General features: G+C 32.9%; 1 protein-coding gene across 1 annotated transcript in view; it reads right to left on the reverse strand.

Annotated features, from left to right (window-relative positions):
* LOC115888055 (tyrosine-protein kinase Src42A-like) overlaps positions 1 to 20,295 on the reverse strand; it is a 98,394-nt gene that overhangs the window by 44,921 nt on the left and 33,178 nt on the right. The gene's annotated exons all lie outside the window — the stretch shown is intronic.

Here is a 20,295-nt window from a genome sequence, read left to right on the forward strand (position 1 = left end):
CTGGCCTCTTACTGTTGGCAGCACACGCCATCCACACTGCGCCGACAACTTGTCGCAAAATATACGAACAAAACATAGACACTTTGATCGTTACCGACTCGAGACGGGACATTGAAAAGTCTCCGAATTTTCAAACAAAACAAAAATGAGACAAAAATGTAGCAGAAATGTACTGGATTTGTCACAACTTTGTCGTAAAACATGAATGTTTTTGTCTTGTCACTGTTTTGTCTGCTTGGTCTGGACCCGGCATTAAAGTACTAAATATCTTCCAAAGAAAATTGCTGAAAAACCTCTATCCATATACCATTACGATCAAAAAAAGTAGTACAAGAATTAGTAGTCCCAGGTAGAACTCCTAGTCGATAAGGATATCGAGAAGTGGATATCGTCGTCACTATGAAAACAATTCAATTATGCCATCAAACTTTTTAGACGTTACCATGAATTTGGTAATAATTGGTAGGTATACGGTGGCGAAATAAAAGTATAAAAAATTTACCGACCTTTTAAAAATGGGCAATTTTTCAAGTTTTAAAAATATTTTATTATAGACAAGCAGATTAAATCATATTTTGTTGTACCTACTACTTTTTTTTATCGCAATGGTACAGGGTCAGGCAATAGTCTGTCGGGCATCTGTAGCTTCTAGAATAAAAACTTGAATAATTTGCTTATGTGCAAATCTAAAGTATGTACGAGGATATATTTCAGGAAAATATTTTGACTTCTATAGGGTGACTCAAAAAAGTGTGAGTGGATCGAAATGATTTTTTTTAAATAGAATTTATAAATATATCGACATATATTTACTCATATCTTAGGATTCTTAGATAATCCTAAGATATGTCGATAGTTCCAGAGATACTAATAAATAAATAAAAAATATAGATTTTTCAACCAACGAATTGACATAATTGGCTAAAATTTTTCTATCAAAAATTAGTTTTAGCATCAATACCAATCACTAATAATCCTCTAACACAGTATTGCCAATTATTTCAATCATTTTTGGTCGCTCTGTATATTATCGAGCAACCTTCTACTTTTTTGACACTTGTTATGCTTATGTTTTAAAGTTGGTAAATATACATTAAATCAATTACCAAAAATATTCAGTCCCTCTGCGTATGGAAATTGAATAACCAAATAGGCTGTTACCCTTTTACATACTAAAAAGAGCAGTTTTGTAACAAAGATTAATGTATGGAACCTTGTGAAAAAGGCAAAAATTGTTTCGACATTATGTTGCCATTGATGAATTCCAGTAGGTATTTGAATAATTAATATTGATAAGGTGTTGCGATTGTTGGCAACGTTCATTCAAACTCTGATTCAATGAGTTAAGAACTAAGAATAGTAAAAAGTAGTGTTTGAATTAAAATTAATAAAAATATGTTCTATACAAAGTGTCTCAATATTTTAGCAAACGATTTGAATTACACGTTCATTTACAGCACGATTTAAATCTTGATTTAAATCAAGTTGATTAAATTCTTGCATCCTGCCGTAGACTTCTGGACTAAGACACAAACACACATACAGAAAACTTACTTTTCAACTTTTAAATCCAAATATTTTCGGTATTTTTTACAATAATCGCAATCCGGATTGAAGAAACATCTTTCTGTTACATGGAACTTCATATGGACAGAATTTTCGAAAAAGCTTCATAATAAATCACTTTAAAAATAAAATCAATAACATAAAAAACACGGTTTCACACCCAGGAATAAATAGATTTGAACTAAACTTAGAATTAGAAAGAAATTAATAAAAAAATTAAAATAAATAATTTTAAAAGAAAAAAACACTTCACAAGATTGAACAGCGATGAATAAATTTCAACTGAACGACCGGATATCTAATTTAGATTAATAAAAATAATAGAAATAAAATAATTGCTAATTGTAAATAATACTTTGTTGGTATCTTAAAGGAGCCGCCTCCTCTTAGCTTTGTTTTTTTCGCTTGTCAATCAGAGCGGTTGACAGGTGAGCGTTTCTACGAAAGTGGATTAATTAAAAATAAAAGAGCGATAATCAGCGCGAGATGAGATTTTTCTGAGACTTTAGATAACAACCGATTAAAATTATCAGTAAAATTGGTTATTAATATTGTAATTATTATTTTTTTCGCGCAAAATTTGATTTTCTTTGCTCTAAAGTCACGTCTACATATAACGTTTTACATGCCAGGAAAGACGGATTAAAAACTAGTGTATATGTGGGAGGCAGATGCCGAATTCGGTCTATGTCCGAAATAATTAGACATATGGCGATTATAATTAAATATACCTACCTATATCCACAAAGTTACGCGGAAGAGTTTTGATTGCATTGGTTTCAACTTCTATGCGGAGGATTCTATAATTTAATAATAATAATAATAATAATAATAATAGAGTACGAGGAATTAAAGAAGAATATTGGCAGCGATTTAGTAGCGAAATGGAGGCGGATATGTACGGAGCACAAAAACGTATTTGGAAGATGTTGAGGGGTTTGAAACGAGAAACAAATGAAACAATACAACTAAGAACAATTGCAGAAGATACGTGGGAAAAATATTTCAGAGACTTATACGCAGAAACAGATGAACCAATGGAAGCACAAGAGACAAGCCAAAGAGATAATACAGAAGATCATGCGCAAATCACTTACAAGCAAGTAGAAGAGACAATAAGGAAACTTAAAAATAGAAAATCTCCTAATCAAGATAAAATACCAAACGAGCTAATAAAAAACGCAGGCACGGCTATCATAGAGGAATACACAAAACTGTTTAACATTATATTACAACATAAGAAAATACCAGAAGAATGGAAACAAAGTATAACAATACCCATTTTTAAAAAGGGAGATAAAACAGACCCAGCAAACTATAGAGGAATAACATTACTGAGCACCTCGCTAAAACTTCTGACTAAGATCATTGCGGACAAAATCTCCTCAATAGTGCCAATAAGCGAGGAACAACAAGGATTCCGAAGAAACCGATCAACTACCGATGCACTATTCATACTCAGGCAACTAGTTGAAAAATCCTTAGAATATAACTCTCCAGCCTATCTATGTTTTATAGATTTAACAAAGGCCTTTGATAGAGTCCAACTAAAAGACATCATCACCATCTTGGAAAGCAGTAATGTCTCGAAAGAACTCACAGAACTTATCAAGGACTTAAACACAAACACAACAACCCAAATAAGAACAAACTTTACCTTAACGCAGCATCTTCGAACTACAACTGGTATTCGCCAAAGCGACAGTCTCAGCCCTCTGTTATTCAACACAATCATGGATCAAGTAATAAAAACCGTCAAGTATACTGGATTAGGATATCGAATGGGAATGCATAAAGTAAACATATTATGCTATGCCGATGACGCAGTACTTATTGCAGAGTCAGAGGACGACCTCCAAAGAATGCTAAAAGCTTTTAACAGACAGGCAGAAAAACTTAACATGCAAATTTCCACAAATAAGACCAAATGCATGACCATTACAAAGGAGCCTCTCCGGTGCAAATTGGTAATAAAAAACAAAACCATTGATCAGATAATGTCGTTCGAATACCTCGGATGCAAAATTACAAGCTCAGGATTCCTGGAAGAAGAAGTAAGGAAACAAGCCAATAAAGCTGCCGCAATATCAGGACATCTTAAATATCCCATATGGAAAAACAAACATTTGAGTACAGAATGTAAGTCAAGAATATACAAAGCCTGCATACGACCAGTGATGACATATGGTGCGGAAACCAGAGCTGAAACATCAGTAACAAAGAGAATCCTACGAACTACTGAAATGAAGACCTTAAGAATGATAACTGGATACACATTGAGGGACAGACAAAGAAATGTAGACATAAGAGAAAAGTGCAAAACACACGACGTTGTCAGATGGATAAGGCAGAGAAGAAGAGAATGGAACCAGCATGTCAATAGAATGGGCCCCGACAGAATGGCCATAATAATTCGCAACAACGTACCCCATGGCAGAAGACCTACTGGACGACCACCTAAACGTTGGCAAGACAGTTGGCAGTCGACCTCGCAAGAGTTGCTTAGACGAGGAGGAAACCGGAACTAAACAGGCGATACGCCTTCTAAAAAAGAAGAAGAAGAAGAAGATGCTAGAGGATGTTAATCTTTTGTTGTTATATTATACCAAAAAAAGATTAACCCCTCCGCAAAGAAGTTATATAAAGACTATTTATAACCACGAAGTTGCACGAATCTGGCAAGTTTAGTATGGACAAATCGCCATATGTCCATATGTATTTCGGACATAGGCCGAATTCGGCATCTGCCTCCAACATATACATACACTGGAAGTTTTACCTGCGGTTTTCTCAAGTATAGCAATGAATTTAGTGAAGTTCAAAAGAAAAACAGTGTGTGTACTATGTGTTTATATTTGAAGCTGTTTTAATATAAATATTATTTTCAATTTATTTCTGTATTCTATACACTTTCTGTTCAAAAATGTTCTATACACTTGTTGTTCGAAAATTCGCTTGAGTACTTGATTATTGAAATAACCGACATCGCTCGATTATGAACGAGCGACGAACGCAAGCGATCCTAGAATGCAATAAATTGAAATCCGATTTTAATGTGGCATACTCTATACAAAGCCGAGCGAATTTTCTACATACATTGCAGGTAGCAAATTTATATGACGTTATCCGTATCTGAGCGTATCTGAGGGACAAAATTTTACGACCTACATCGATAATGGTTTGAAATAAACTAAATCAAGCGATCAAGCGAATCTCTTGCTACTTGCCATTCATCACCGATGAATATGTGCACGCAACTTACTGTTTGGCGCTTGGCGTTAACGAGTACTTACAACATGCAATGGACGAAAAACAGTATTTTTAAATACGAGCGATATTTCGCTCGAGCAATCGCTCGGTTATGGCAATCGCTTGGGACTCGAGTACTCGATTATTGAAATTAATCGGTTTTTCCCATCACTAGTTTACAGTAATTTTGTTAAATTATATGAATATTCTCGTTGCTTATTGGTTTGAAATATGCATAGGACAATGTCCTCCAATGAAAATGCGAGTTGCTTAACTCTTATAATTCTAATTCTGAGTTAGATGCTTTACCTAGACCGTTATTCAGAAGCTACAAATCTATCGATAAAAATTTGCATGAAAATTTACTTTCTAGCACACAACCGGAGGATATTGGTACACAGGTACAGTAATGATTTTCTTAGAAAAAACGGCATCCAGTTGGCTTGAAAATGACAATTGATGACATTTTACATATAAAATGACAGCGAGCTCCATTTAATAGCCAACGCTGACGCTTTTTTTCGATCATATTGTCCTATTACCCAAATAAACCTGTTATTTGTTTCCGGATAATTTTTTTGTTACAAAATAGCAAAAATTACTTCAAATAAATAGAAATTACTCGATACAGAACGATTTTAAGAAAATACCAAGGATTTTCCAACGTTCGATAACATTTTTCTATTCCTATTCAGCTAATTTCTTGATAAATGGAAATGATAAATGCTGTTGTATATAAAAAAAAAGCGTAAGCCAAGAACGACAAATATTTTTATTTCTACTGATGAATGATTAATCAATTTTTTTTTCAAGTCAAATAAATAACTTGAAATTTCTATGGATTTTTCATTGGAATGTGGATGACATTGTCACTGAAACGATAAAAACTGTTTTATTGAAAATGTACAGTGTGGTTTTATTATTATCTTCTAACTTTAGATGCACTGATAAAAAAGACAGACTTGAACTAAAGTCGTCATCGTTCTTGAAAAAAAAAATTAGTGGCAAGAGAATTTATTTTAGCGTAAAAGAAAATATGTTCCCTGAAGAAAAACTCTCTTAACTCAAGAAAACTTGTTCTCTTGAAAAATTCGAAAATTTCTCTTGAATCTATTTTTATTCAACCAAGTGCAAGTTACTTTGTTTTAAGATAATAACAAAAATACACTAGGAAGTACTTCATTCAAGAAACATGGCCATTTTCCAATAGCTAAATACTCTTTTGATGAAAAATAATAACGACACGCAAAGACGATGACGAAGGATGGTATATACAATCAGTCGGCAGTCCGATCAGTCTCACGTCGCATTTGATAGGTCGCACATCATATTACGCACGGGGTTTGTTGCTTCGAATTTTCCACTTGGAATTTTGCATAATTTGCTTTTTAAACGCATATCATATAAGAAATTAGTGATGGTTTTTAACAGGTATTTGTCATTTTTTATGGACAAATTTTAGGATATATGGATTATTTAAAGGAGTTTCTGAAAAAATGGAAATTAGAGCATTTATTGGCTTTATTTGAAGGTAAGAGACATTTACCTAATGCACCTGTTTAGATAATGCATGCCTGACTATAGATAGAATAAGAATATACCTAGGTATCGATTTTTTTATGCAAATAATTACAAAACTTTTAGAATTTCAAGTCGTCGTATTAAAAAATTCAAAATGTGACCAAAGCTTATAATTTTAATAATTTGTTTGCTTTACTTTGATTAATCGTGATGTAAAATTTTTTTGTAATTTGTAGAGTGATGAACCACCCCAAAAAAAATACCAAGGAGTGAAGAAGCAGAAATAACTACCTACTATCGAGGAAAATAATATCACTTTACTTACTACAGACTAGGAAAACTTAAATTTATCAGAAAATAATATACCTCGTAATATGCCTGTATGCCTGTATATGATGTATAGACTTCTCTTAGATCAAAATAAATTTTAGTTGAGTCAATGGTATTCGCTATTGGTTTAAGAAAAGTGTCTCTTTAATCAAGAAATGTCCCTTTTCAATCAAGAATTTTTGCACGAATCAAAGAGACTATTGTTCTTGTAGCAAGAACTTCTTATTGTTCTTGTAGCAAGAACAGAAATTTTGGGTCAAGTGTGAAATACTTTGGATAGATAGATTCTTCTATTCTCTAAAGTAATTTTTTAAAGCTTAAGAAAAGAGAGTTAATGCTTTGGGCAAAGAAACGTCGTTCTTGGCCCTATTGAAAAGCGCCAATCTTTTGGGTAAAAGTCATATTCATTTCGACTGAGAGATCCTTTTTTTCAGTGTGCACACTTTCAGACAGACAAGTAATATAAATAGGAAAACTCTACTGTAGTAAACCAAAGTATGCAAGATATAGAAACCAGATGTAACCAAAAAATGCTGCTTCTTCTTCTTAGGTCGCTCAAACCAACGACGCAGATTTTTAAGCCAGAAATACTGCCACTGTTCCATTTTTTTTAAGCCAGAAATACTGCCACTTCTTCCCACTGATTTCCTGCCATCAATTTTATTTTCAATGACCGCTTTGAGTACCTCGTATCGTTCCTCCCTCATGATGTAACTGACGTACTGTAGCTTCCTTTCCTCAACCTTTGTTAGGAACTCTTTATCTTTGCATATCCGTTTGAGCCCATCTCCTCATTCATTACTCTATCCATCTAGGATACCCGCAGCATGTAAGAGGGGAGTTAATCATGCAGTCTCAGTGCTTTAACACAAACCAGTATCTGAGGCCAGCTCTCCATCCTCGACATCAGCTGTACTAAAGTTCATGTCACGAACGGTCGTCGTCTCGGCGCACTCAGTGACTCAGGTGTTCTGGTGTTTCCCCATTTTCCCCAGTTGTTTCTCGGCTTCAGCCTACTGAGGTGTTCGTTGAAGAGACAGTGTCCTGTTAGAAACCTCGTGACAATCCGAAGATTGATTTTACTTAAATCAAGGAAAACCTTTGATTTTTCTCGGTCGTAAGTTCCTGTTTTCGAGTGTCTTAGACCGTTGGAGGACACAAATTCCAAGTTACGGATGGAGTCTTCCAGATTCTTCAGTTCGCTTTCAGTTGGTTCCCGTTTGGAAAACAGAACGGTTCTGGTCCAGTTAGTGGAGTGTTCGCTCCTTTTCTAGCTAGATCATTTGCTTTTCATTGCCTTCTATCCCTTGGTGAGCCCTTGGTCTATCCCTTTGGGAGTACCCCGAGTAGGAGGACTTTATTTTCTTTGCCTAATTTGTTAAGCTTCTCTAGGCATTCTTTGACCAAGTTCGAATTGATGGTTACTGAGTTGATCGCGTTTAGTGCTGCTTGACTATCGGATAGGATGGCAATTTCCTGTTTTCGATAGTTCCAATTTAAGATAAATTGTATGCATCTTTCGATAGCGTAAATTTCTGCCTGAAGGATACTCGAGTACGTGCCCATTGGTTCGGAGCATTTAGTTTTCGGCCCAAATACTCCTATCCCTGTCCCTGCTTTGGTTTTGGGAGCGTCAGTATACCACCCGCAGCATACCACGATACAATTTTTTTTTCAAAAGCGTTAATGCGGGTTTCCAATGTCTGATTGAGTATCCAACTCACAGACACTCACAGAGCTGTAGAGAAACACTGGAAGGGTGTAACAACCTAGCATACGCATGCGCAGTTCGAGACTTAGATCTCTGCTTTCCTCCGCAACCCTCATGGATGCGAAAGTACGTCTGACCTTTCTATTCAAAAAAATGCCAAGTTGCCATAAATTTTCTGCATATTCAAAGTTTTCCCAACGGTTTAAACTCGGTTTTAAAATCAAATTTTTTTGAAGCTTTTTAACTAGAAGTACCGTATATAGTAGTATCTTCTTGCAAATCTAATCTACTAAAATTTCCAAAGTTATTTGATATATACAGGGTCAGGCAAAAAGAAACGTTTTATATTTCTATACAATTTCAAATGGAATACCGCTGTATGTAGGTACAATTATTTTCTATTTGTTTAAATGGTCTCACGAATAATCCTGTATATTTTTTAATCATTATACTATAATTTAAATGTTACAATAAGAACAAAAATGCGATATTTGAAATAACTTTACACTAAATGTGAGTTATTATTCCAAATTCAATTGTTCTATTCGTTCCACATGTTTCTTTCATTAAATGTTGAAATATATAAAAGATTTATGAACCCAAACAGAATGATGAACCTTGACTGAAACAAAACAATGGTTTTGTTGTGATTTTCCGTTATCTATGACAGTCAATGAGATGATCGACAAGGTTCAAGCGAAATTACTACATAAAATATATTTTATTTATTCCAGCTACACAAAAAGAAAAAAATAATATTCTATGTGTATCTTTGTTTAATTTAATAGGACATAAAGTATGTTCAAACAAAGACAAACCTCTTGAACATTTCATAAGTGCAATAAAGGTTTGAAAATCTCATGTCGTGATGTTGGAGACATTTTTTAATGCTAAACTTATGGTGTTGATCTATTCACGTAAGTATATATATTATGATCTAGGATTAAACCGGTATAGAGTTTTTGACACCAATTGACACCGAAAAGCTTTCTGTTCTTCCGTTAAAAGATGCGGTATCCAAGGAGAAACAAATGATAAATTAAGAATTATTATTTATAATAGGTATATTTTTTTTATTTTTAATTTTTTTTATTAATTTTTTATTGATACGAGCAAATAATGTTGACGAGAGACGCCAAATCAAAGAAATTCATAACACAAACCATTTCCTAATTTACAAAATTCTTTATGGCGTTTAAAAGAACAGTTCAGTTCTCTGGCTGCTATCAAATAGTTAGATAAAGGCACCTGTCAAGAGTCTTAACTACAAAGAGCTTAATAGAAACCATTATCTTTTAATAACCGCACGAATAATACGCTATAACTGTTATGATTAAATTAACTATCATTTCCTCGGCGCGAATACACTGTCGAGAGCTTGAATAAATAAATAAACGTCGAATCCGATGAATAGCAAAACGTCTGTTCTGTACAGGGTTGGGTAGGTAGAAAATTTTATATATTCCACCGTATTTTCTACACCAACTAATATTCTATATTTTTTACATGTCCAGACGTAGAAAATTAGTTTTGTACACTCAGATGCAAAAAAAAACGCAACGGAGAAATTTTTGGTATTTTAGCACCAATTTCATGAATTTTTAGTAAACTGTATATAATTATATCAACTAAATATAATTCGTAAACTAAGTTTCTTATAAACTTTAGTATTTGGCATATTATACAGTGTAAATCGAACACCCTGTGTAATAATTTCGTTTGTAAATTTTCCTAAAACATAATTTTACGGTCAGACCCATCTCTCTTGAGCATTTTGTTTTTTTATTCATGTCAATAGTGATGTGCAGGTCGGAACGTGCCTCAGTGGACGTGCCCTTGTTCCGGGAACGTTCCTCTAAGGTCGGGAAAGTGACTGAAATTCGGGAAAGTTGTATTTTGATGCGAGTTGTAATATTTCTCGGAACATTCCCCACTTTTCGGGAACTTTTCTTAAATTTAGGGAAAGTAACCAAAACATTGGAAAAGTTGTGAACAGGCCATGAAACAAATAAAAAGAAGAAGAGAAACTAGGTTACCAAACATAACCTAAATTTGTTTCTTTTATCGACTTGTGTTGCTTCTGTTGTTATTTATATATTATTTTGTTGTTATTAAATATATTTTGAAAGTTATATTTTCTTAACTTTATCACTTTTCTGCTTTGGGGAATATTTCCGGGAACCCTTCCGGAAAGTTTCCAATTTTTCATAACATTAAAAAAAAATTTCCATTCCCATCACTATTCCGATTTGGAGAACGTTCCCAGGAACATTCCCTCAAATTAAGATTCACGGAATGTCCCTATCTCTACATGTCAATACATACTTTGATTAATTTTTAAGAGCTAAATGAACTGATCACGGTCAATTTGCAATTTTTTCAATTATCATTACATATTGATGTAGTTAGTTAATATGACGAGATGGTTTTGGTAACATTGTCGTAACGTCATAATAATATTACGCTGCATTGAATACTCTATACTAAATTTAAAAAAAAACGTTAAATACTAACGATACAGTTCTGGTTTTAATAAACATTAATAACAATAACAGAACCTACGATATTAAATAAAACATCTGTAATAGTCAAGTATACAAACAGAAAGAGAAATTGTAAAAAATAATCCTAATACTTGGTATTCCCTCCCTTGGCTGTTATAACTGCCTGTATATGTATATCCGTTCATACTGTCATTGAGGCTGGATATATGATATTGTGTTATGTTTTTCCATGCTTCTTTGAGGACCAAGCGAAGATAATTTAATGAAGCTGGTACCCATTCGCGACCTCTAACTCTCCTGCCAAGCATTTCCCACACGTTGAACATGATAGGCAGTTCATAGTAGTATATAGTTCACAAAAATCACCAAAGCCGTCTTGTCATATTAAAAAATAACTTCAAAAAAGTGATAATTGAAAAAATTGCAAATTGTTGGTGGCAAGTTCATTTCGCTCATAAAAATAAACGAAGGCATGTAATTGACATGATCAAAAAAATAAAATACTCAGAGGATATGGTTCTGATCGTAAAATTATATTTTAAGAAAATTTACACACGAAATTATTACACAGGGTGTTTTAAAGTTAAGGTAAAAAACAACCCCTCGATTAACCTTGTATAATATGCCAAATACTAAAGTTTATAAAAAACTGAGTTTGCGAATTAAAGTTGACATAATTATATACAGCTTGCTAAAAAAATTACGAAAATAGGGCTAAAAATAACAAAAATATAACACTTTAAATTTGACCAAAAATCCGTTGCGTTTTTTTTCATCTGAGTGTATATTGTAAGCCGTTTTTTCAGTTAATATTTATTTCCCAAATACTTTAATCACACATTTTCTACGCAATTTTCTACATACACGTAGAAAATTAATTTTCTACGCGTCGCGTCGTTACCCAACCCTGGTTCTGTATATTGTCAGAGTGGCTATAAATCGTGTTTCGCCGTTCGGCCTATCCAACGGAGAGGGCATTAAATCAGCTCTGTAACCAGCTTTGCTGAACCGTCTTCTTCTTCTGCTGCCATTTGCATTCGCAACTGGTTTGAACCTTCCCAGCTCTTTACGTAATGTCATTGTCGTGGTTCTCTATCGAGGACGCTCGTGTAATCGGTTTGTACAGGGCGAAATAAGAACGATAAAAATAGAGGTAGTCTTAGTCTGGACACACTGTTTTAGTCAAAAATGTTTTTGTCCCGAGCAAAATCGTTTTTGTCTTTTATAAAAACATTATGTTTAGGAGCGCTCTCTACTATAGTGGACAGCAAACTGCAGGAAAGAGGAATGGGCATTAGATAGAGATACGATGGCGGTCTGTTCAACATAAAAAGACTCAGGGTAAAAACACATAAAATTCATCACAGAACTGCAAGACGCTGATGACTGCGCTCTAATTGCAAAAACCAATAAAACTAAAATAATGTGTACTCTAATGTAAGTTTTATTAAGTATATGCAAGCGATATTAAACTAGATATTTAACGAGAAAATTGTTTTTTTGAAAATTAAAAACAAAATTTGACTTTTTGTAGTGGAAGAACTGCATTGCGAGACTGTATTTGATGGGATAAAAATAACAAAAATATATATAAAGTAGACGCAGAAATGATAAATTTTATTCTAGATAATTATTGATTCATTTACTAGATCTTTTAGTGACAATATTATATATGTAAATGGTAGACTATAAATAATTTCAATGCACTTTGTGGCACATAGAATGAAATAAGAGTACAGTTTGTAAAGCGGTTGACATTGACATCCTGCACCAATTTATTTTCATTCCTCTTTATACCACATGAAACGACAGAAAATTACTTGATTGCGGGTATGTTTCAGTTTGACTCTCTCCTTGCAAGTTATACACTGAGCGGAGCGGCACGAAAAACCTTAAAATTTTCATTTATTTTAGAGTTCAATATATTTTGCTCTATTGGGCCGATTTTGATGATTTTTTAAGCAATGTGTAGCTAAATTAATTGACATTTTAGGTTCTTTTTAGAAAAACAAGAAAGAAAAACAAAATGTTGTTGTTTTGGCGTCGTCGTCGTCGATCGTCATTTCAAAGCCCATTTAACGCCGTTTTTTTTCGGAATGGAAATATTTTATACCTTATTCCTACATTAATAATGTACAATTACAAGAAATAAAATATAATTTAACATCTAATAAATTTTCCAATAATTTTCTAAAACATACCAGTTATTTTTCCATTTTCTATTTGTTAAGAACTTTGGTATGGCTTACCTATTTTTTTTTCAATCGTTGAACGTAGGTACCAAATAATATAAAAAGATCAAAAGTTATACCTTGTATGTAATTATAATATGTATATCGAGAAACTAGGTCTGTTCGTTTTCCTGTTATTATCGATTCTGAATCGTCCTGGAACTCTCCAGCGCATGCGCAAATGAAATAATGTCTTCATATTTCCTTCTGCGCATACGCATCACAATTCTAGGACGGTTCAGAATCGGTAATAACAGGAAAACGAAAAAAGCTACTACTGTTACGTTCGTTGAATTGACACTTTATGTCAGTTTAGTAATTTATTTATTATAGTTATTAAAAAAATAAATTTGAATATTTGTCATTAAAATATATACGAGTATATAAACAAAACTAGTAGCTAATTGTTATAATTTAAAAGCAAATCGAACTATCTTGATGTACAGTCACGTCCAAATTATTTCTCCAAATAGAGAGTAATATAATAGTAATAAAATCTATATACGTAATTGTTACTATTATACCACCATTAGTGCCGCTACGTGGGCTCTATAATAAACAACATACTTTCGGTTGACTCAATATACTTTTATTTTTATATTATACCAAAACCATCAAATTTTGTTGTTAATTATATAAAGAAATAGTTATCAACAATACCTACCATGAATAGATGTAGCTATTAAATTAGTTGCCGTAAAATATTGATTTTATGGAAAGCACTGTTCATTAAAATGTTGTATCCTATGTTATAGGGCTTGTTTCTCTCTACAATTTCCTGTCTCACAATGTACCGTTTGTGTCCAGGAAGGGTTCATATTTTCATAGTTGTCGATTTTCGAAAGAAATCGGTACAGTTATTTTATTTCGTATATTTTTCATTTTACTGATTTTATGGAAAGCACTGTTCATTAAGATGTTGTATCCTATGTTATAGGGCTTGTTTCTCTCTACAATTTCCTGTCTCACAATGTACCGTTTGTGTCCAGGAAGGGTTCATATTTTCATAGTTGTCGATTTTCGAAAGAAATCGGTACAGTTATTTTATTTCGTATATTTTTCATTTTACTGATTTTATGGAAAGCACTGTTCATTAAGATGTTGTATCCTATGTTATAGGGCTTGTTTCTCTCTACAATTTCCTGTCTCACAATGTACCGTTTGTGTCCAGGAAGGGTTCATATTTTCATAGTTGTCGATTTTCGAAAAAAATCGGTACATTTATTTTATTTCCTATATTTTTCATTTTATTGATTTTATGGAAAGCACTGTTTATTAAAATGTTGTATCCTATGTTATAGGGCTTGTTTCTCTCTACAATTTTCTGTCTCACAATGTACCGTTTGTGTCCAGGAAGGGTTCGTATTTTCATAGATGTCGATTTTCGAAAGAAATCGGTACATTTATTTTATTTCGTATATTTTTCATTTTATTGATTTTATGGAAAGCACTGTTCATTAAGATGTTGTATCCTATGTTATAGAGCTTGTTTCTCTCTACAATTTCCTGTCTCACAATGTACCGTTTGTGTCCAGGAAGGGTTCATATTTTCATAGATGTCGATTTTCGAAAAAAATCGGTACATTTATTTTATTTCCTATATTTTTCATTTTATTGATTTTATGGAAAGCACTGTTCATTAAAATGTTGTATCCTATGTTATAGAGCTTGTTTCTCTCTACAATTTTCTGTCTCACAATGTACCGTTTGTGTCCAGGAAGGGCTCATATTTTCATAGTTGCCGATTTTCGAAAGAAATCGGTACATTTATTTTATTTCCTATATTTTTCATTTTATTGATTTTATGGAAAGCACTGTTCATTAAAATGTTGTATCCTATGTTATAGGGCTTGTTTCTCTCTACAATTTCCTGTCTCACAATGTACCGTTTGTGTCCAGGAAGGGTTCATATTTTCATAGATGTCGATTTTCGAAAGAAATCGGTACATTTATTTTATTTCGTATATTTTTCATTTTATTGATTTTATGGAAAGCAGTGTTCATTAAAATGTTGTATCCTATGTTATAAAGCTTGTTTCTCTCTACAATTTTCTGTCACACAATGTACCGTTTGTGTCCAGGAAGGGTTCATATTTTCATAGATGTCGATTTTCGAAAGAAATCGGTACATTTATTTTATTTCGTATATTTCTCATTTTATTGATTTTATGGAAAGCACTGTTCATTAAAATGTTGTATCCTATGTTATAGAGCTTGTTTCCCTCTACAATTTTCTGTCTCACAATGTACCGTTTGTGTCCAGGAAGGGTTCATATTTTCATAGTTGTTAATTTTCGAAAAAAATCGGTACATTTATTTTATTTCCTATATTTTTCATTTTATTGATTTTATGGAAAGCACTGTTCATTAAAATGTTGTATCCTATATTATAGGACTTGTTTCTCTCTACAATTTCCTGTCTCACAATGTACCGTTTGTGTCCAGGAAGGGTTCATATTTTTATAGATGTCGATTTCCGAAAGAAATCGGTAAATTTATTTTATTTCGTATATTTTTCATTTTATTGATTTTATGGAAAGCACTGTTCATTAATATGTTGTATCCTATGTTATAGGGCTTGTTTCTTTCTACAATTTCCTGTCTCACAATGTACCGTTTGTGTCCAGGAAGGGTTCATATTTTCATAGATGTCGATTTTCGAAAGAAATCGGTACATTTATTTAATATTTTTTTTATTTTTTTTTAATTTAATATAAATTAATTAAATGTAAAAAAATATCCACACTTTGGCAAAAAAAAATCCGCCACAATAAATTTTCTGTCAAATTTGATGTCTTCTTGTGTTTCATCCGATTTTTTAATCAATACATACATATCACAATTTACAATTAATAATTAACAATTAATATTAGAAATTAATTACAAAGTTAAAGTTTGCCGATATAATATAGGTCTGCGATTAACGATTTGGCGTTAAAGCTCTTGCATGAATAAAAATTCGCAATGACGTAACACGTATTGCGAATATATTTATGGGTGAGACACAGAGACACAAAGACCCGGTGAATAAATAGAATATTATTAGAAAATCCTGAACATGCCATAATTTAACACGACTCAGTCGGTCAAGCAACGGGTTAGGCGTTTTGCGTAACCATTATTACAGCTGATTCTTTACAATAACGTGTTACATTATTTGATTTCAGCCTTTCGTTACACACCTCAGAGTAGTAAAAACAACTTAGAAACAATTAAGACAACTAGTGTATCTATGAAGGAAACATAGACAGAGAGGTGAAACAATGTAGTCAGGTATTGTAGACCAAGTGTCTATGTGGCACAACAGTGGTCCAAATAGAACCTAATTAGAAAAAGTCTACGTTTAGATTATATCAGATTTTTGAAGTGGCTATCAGCCCATTCTACTGAAACCTTTTCATATTATTGTGGAATACTCCATATACAGGGTGGTCCGAATTGTATTCCGGAATCTTCGGCAGCATATTTTGCAAATAAAAATAAGTGAAAGAGTTCGTATATGTGTATGCCATAAAATGCTTAGTTTCGGAGATACAGGGTGTAGAAGTTTCATTTTTATTTCGATTTTTTCAAAATAATTTCTGAAGTAACGTCAATATTTGGATGAAAATTGGTGTCTGCTAATTTTTTGACATGAGAAATTTGATTTTGTTGTTAATATGACTCATATTTGTAGGTACCGCCACCTACATGTGTTTTAACTGCTTTGAATTGTAATAACTTTTCCTCCGTACCTGTATAAAACTACTGAGTGAAAATATATATATTTTCGTGAGTTTTTACGTAAAAAATGTCTCTTAAAACGGTAAACATCGCTACGAACAACCGTTCTCAAGATATTTGACCTCTTGTGGTATTACTAGTGAATATTCTACTATGAGCTTTTCCGCCTGTCTCTGCCTTGATTAACTTCACCACCACGCTAGACATTTCTTGGCCACCTACTGTTTTGGGGGTTTTCTTGTAACAATTGCTTACAGAAGGGTTCTGGGCCATTGATGAGCCTTCTTTGGCCTTTTCATTACCCTTGTGACTCTCGTGCCCTGGTACCCACGCTGACGTCACATTACTATCCTCACCCAATGAATTTTGAACAGGCACACAAGCCCACATTAGTCTGTTTTTAATATATTTTGTATTTCATTTTTTTATCACTCTGAATTTAAAAGACAACACCTAGCCACATTATCATATAGCATAAATTGGCATTTGATTCAATTTTTATACCTATTAGCAGAAATTCAAATAGTCTTAATTGAATGAATAAAATTATTGGAATGGAAATAAAATATATGCGAAATGCTATAAGAAGAGAGTAGGTACAAACTCTTTCAGTCTTTAATTCATAATTTTAAAGTTTCAACATCCTGTAAATCTAAAGCTATGCATATCCATGTTTATAGGAACTATTCTTCATATTTTTTGATGAGGCATCAATGAGTACTTATTTAAAACTGTCGTAAATGATATTAATTTTTTACCATCAAAATTTTAAAAATAAAGAATGACACATTAAACATTGTCATTTGGATGTCATTATGGCTTTCATAATAGCACTAGTGCTATTATGAATTCATAATAACACGCAAATTTTAAAATAAGAAACAAGCAAAAAAAGGTACCTAAATACGTTTATTTATTGTAAACATTAATTATAATATCAGTACAATTGGTTAAATTAATTTCAGACGATGACAGGTGAGTTGAATTTTTAGAAAGTAAATTTATTTCCTGAGTGCTTGAACTTGTTGAGACCCATCATTGCCAGAAATGTTGCCCAAAATATTACATGACACTTTTTTCTTATTTTCTTTGGAATTTTCTATATAGCTCTCTGCCACTATGTTATAGCGCCAACCACTATGTCTTTTAACAGTTAATAAATCCACTCCTGAATCTGCAAGCAACGGCGCAGACGATCTACGGAAACAATGTCCAGTGTATTGTTGTGGATTTGGAAGACTTAGGAACAATGCTATTTTATACGGCATTTTCCCTAAAGTATTAATGCCAACGGGTTGCTTAATGCATTTCCCATTTCTATACCCCACAAAAAATCGAGTATGCTCTGTGTTGCTTGGCCGCATAGCTATATATCTTCGAACCATTTCCACCATATTTATTCCTTCAACATTCCCTTTCGTTATAAAAAAATCTCGTGATATCTTTGTTTTCGTAAATGGAATAATGACATGAATGCATTGTCCTTCATCTTTAACATTTTGCAGCTGCAGATTTGTCAACTCGATACGCCGGCGCCGGCAGGCTCCCGCAAGGCCCACTATCAATGAAACTTTTGTCAGGAAATAAGTTTTATCATCAGCTTCTAACAAAACACGAGTTATGTCTTCTTTTCTTAAAATTCTCGATTTTTTTTACCAAAACCCTCCCGATTTTCTTTTTAGAAATGCAATTAAATGGACGTACTTACTAATATCTGTATTTTTCTTCACTGAACGTAGCATGGAATAATATACCCAAAGTGATGAAGCCTTCCTATGTTTTGAAAGATGTTCAAAATATGCCAGGAGAACCTTGTCGTTACTACTATTCTTGATTCCTTTCCCTTTACACCAATCTTCAAGTTTTACATAGGCTGCTCGTACGTTTGTCTTGATTTTTCGGGAAGTAGGGAATCGACAACGTTTTGCGCAATGCCTTCAATATCCGAAGGGACACTTTCAGAATCAGAATCACCCATATTAATATTATTTTTTGCTTTTTGCTAAAACTGAACGTATAACACAAAATTCAAGTCAAAGTCAAAATGGAAACAATCAACAAGCACGGTTACTACGGCGCCGGCGCCGGCGCCGGCGCGCGGCGTCGTGAATTTTAATTTTTATGAGGATATCTTTGATATTTTAAATTAAATCAAATCTCTTTGGATCATCCCTCGTGTCGCGTCGTAGATTAAATTTTGAATGATACACATTCGATACGAATTTTTTAATGAAACTTGTGTACCTAAGCCACTCGGCTAACGCCTCATGGCTTAATGTTACACGCGTTTCATTATGATGTTCGTATCGAACTTGTATCATTAATAACTATTAAAGGTTGCTATTAGACTTGAATCAAGGCAAATTAATAAAATTGTGTTTATCTCAAGGAGGCCAAAATCAGCAAAATATCAAGATACAACTTTTAATCGGCATTAAACTTGGAATTATTTTCTTTCAAATGATATCAAAGTGAAGTAGATGTTTCCAGCAAGAAGACTTATAAGATGACTAGTGACTTATAAGTTATGGCTGTTACTTAGTTTTCAAAGTTTTTAGCTTTTGTTTCGTAGGTTTTATAATTTGTGTGTATTTTCCTGAAGGGGAGGGCAGTCAATAAACCATAAGAATGTGCCATCTGTAGTATTTTTCTTTTTACATTTTTGGTCTTCAATTAGCATTCGGAATCATTTTAATCATTCAACAACAATTAGTTATGAAATCCCAGTTAGTTATGAAATCCCAGAAAAAATGTAGATTTCCCATGTTAGTGACATCACAATTGATATTATTGTTTGAGCTGTTATAGATTTTTAGGTCAATAGTTTAGATTAGATCAATAAATTTCAGATTCCCCCTCGTATATTGAGCAAACAATATATAGGAAAGAAAAGAAAATCAGAAACGGGGTACTTTCACAATTCTCAGAATTAGCATATCGTGCGACAACCCGACCGATCAAAAATCGATTTGTATTCAGAAGACTGCAATGTAAAAGTACCAATTAAAACAACTAATAAGACATAGGAAACACACATAAAACAAATAATAAAGTAGTATGTTTATTATATTTTGTAATGTAAAAGATCACAACCTATTTAGCAACAAGATTAGTAAGAGTTAAATAACAGTGAAATTCAGAATATGTTTCTATATGTTCCTATTCTCTATGAAAAATTACTAACCAAATACTACCGTTAATACTTATTTTTTTCAATACTCTGCATGGTCACACTATGATTAACTGTTTATCATCAGTACACGAAAAAACAATTTTAGTCGGTAACTACTGATGTTAACAACGATAGCAAAACATGATTTTTAGTGCGAAACTGAGTTTATTGCAAGTATAGTACTTATACTACTAAGATTAAGTTATTAGAAGCAGATAATTTTAGCTTATGAGTTTTAATCATTTGCTGATAGTGCTACTAGTCACTCAGAGTACAGTAAGTGTTTTG

Source organism: Sitophilus oryzae, unplaced genomic scaffold (assembly GCF_002938485.1).
Source record: "Sitophilus oryzae breed Bouriz unplaced genomic scaffold, Soryzae_2.0 scaffold_682_pilon_pilon, whole genome shotgun sequence".
Lineage (NCBI taxonomy): Eukaryota > Metazoa > Arthropoda > Insecta > Coleoptera > Curculionidae > Sitophilus > Sitophilus oryzae.